This window comes from Mesoplodon mirus (genome assembly GCF_964341445.2).
Source record: "Mesoplodon mirus genome assembly, chromosome: 5".
Taxonomy (NCBI): domain Eukaryota; kingdom Metazoa; phylum Chordata; class Mammalia; order Artiodactyla; family Ziphiidae; genus Mesoplodon; species Mesoplodon mirus.
The window spans coordinates 14890500-14892912 of NC_138980.1; positions in this window are offsets into that span (position 1 = coordinate 14890500).

Consider the following 2413-nt stretch of genomic DNA (forward strand, 5'->3'; position numbering starts at 1 on the left):
AGTTCCTTGGAGTGGAACTGGATTGCTGCCAAACCCGCCAATCTGTTAACAAGCCATCTCATGTGTTTCTCTCCCTCAGATAGCTGCACCATCATGTGTGGAGTCTTACTTTTGTCACCTGTTGAGAATAACTTTTTCCTTGTTCTGGGAGACCCTTAGGTGTCCCCTTTGGCCATTGATCTTTATCAGTCAAAGTTGATAAACAGAATTTGGCATTCTTGCAAATCAAAGTACTTTCTAAATTATCTTGGTTAGTTTGATTTAAACCGAGACCCTTTGCTTTAATAAACATAATACACAATTTGATAACACATATATAATTCAAAAAATTAACATCAGGCTAATCCCACAACCCAGAGGTAACTTCTATTAACATTTTGATGTATTTTTTAAAAAAATAGAGTTTATTTTTTAGAGAAGTTTTAGGTTCACAGCAAAATTGAATGAGAAATACAGAGATTTCCCATATACACCCTGCCGTCACACATGCATCACATCGAGAGTGGGACATTTCTTATAATCAGTGAACCTACATTGGCACACCATCACCCACAGTCCATGGTTTACATTATGATTTACTCTTGGTGTTGTACATTCTATAAGTTTGGACAAATGTATAAAGCCAAGTATCTATCATAACAGTATCACACACAGAATGGTTTCACTACCCTAAAAATCTTCTGTGCTAGGCCTAGTCATCCCTTCCTCCCCCCTTAATGCCTAGCAACCACTGATCTTTTCATATAGATGTCTCTTTTCTATGTGTATGTGTATATTAATATTATAAAACTGGGCACATACTATGCATATCATTTTATTTTCTGTTTTGTTTTCATTTTAAAGTTTAAACACTTCATGTTATGGAAATTCTCAAATGTACATAAGAAGTAGAGTGAAAACTATCATGAATCTCCATGTGCCCAACACCAGGCTTCAGTGATTATCAATATTTTTGCCTGTTGTGTTTCATCTGTCTCCCCCAACTGCTTTTATTTCTTTTTTTGCTGAAGTATCTTCAACAAATTCAAGGTATCATGTCATTTCATCCATAATACAGAAATATTACATAGACTGCCTTTTTCATTTAACATGACATCACGAATATTTCCCATATCATTCACTATGGTTTGAAACATTGTTTTTAACAACTGCCAAATATTGTCATTGTTTATATGTATTACAAACCTTTGAGTGCATCTCTGATTATTCCTTTAGGAAACATCTCTAGCAGTAAATTACAGGATCAAAGGGTAAGAATTTTAAAGATACAAAAAACATCATAAATGATTAATCAATTTATACTCCAATCAGTGGAATGTGAAAAGGTCTGTTTCTTTGAACCCCTACCGGCTCTGGGTATTACCAATTGTATGGGTCAATGTTTCATGGCAGATAGTAGAATCCACTCTAGCTGGAAGCAGAAGAGTTATTACCAGTTATTATGAAATCATTAGAAGATTTGGAAGAGCTGATTGAGCTCCCAGGAATGAATCCTGAGCCACACTGCAGAGCTGGCTCACCAAGGGAGCAGCCTCTGGCACAGTGGGGGAGCTGGGAATAAGAAAGTTGTCAACACAGTTGCAGGCTCTAAGCTCACAGTGCCTTTGTCATGACTTACACTGTCAAAGTGGATGCCTTTCAACCCCGTGAAACTGGACCTGGACCCCACTCCAAATACCTCTATGACCTTGCTAGCTAGCACAAACAGCAGAATTATGACCTGTGCCTCATAATATTCCCACCATCCAAAGTTCATATGGGCACATTGCTAGATAGATCATCTGAAAAGTTCCAGCTGTAAGGGAGCCTGGGAAATGTAATGTTTTGCTTTCCAGCTTTTAGCAGGCAGCAAGACATAATACAAAGTGGTTGGAATGGAGCTGAATGAGCCAATCTGTAATATCTACTACAATCCACCCCTTTGGTAATGCAGCATCCATATACAGTCTTCTGTCAATAAGCCTTGCAAACAAAAATAATAGCCAAAACCAACATACTCTCCTAGTGGACTCATACCTCATACAAACAAAAATGAGCTTATCCTAAAAAGGAGACCCAAATCTCACTGCATTCATCTCTAAGTGATGTTCATTCTTCTTCTAGTATAACCACATGTTGATACCCTGCAATCTAGGTGCTAAATTATAAAGTTTACTACAACTCTGTATCAGATATCTTAACTTACTCTATATAGTATAGTAGGTGAAAGAGAGAAGGAGAAAAAAAGAAACAGTATTATGTATAAAACTTATGATCATGGATCTCATTTCTTCAGTTAGTCATAAGGCATCCAATACCAGTCAATAGTCAAAGATGCTGTTTTACAGCTGGTTTATTTGATTCAGAATCCAAACAAGGCCCACATATTTGGTTGTTTTTGTCTCATAAGTCTCTTTTATTCAACACATTCCCC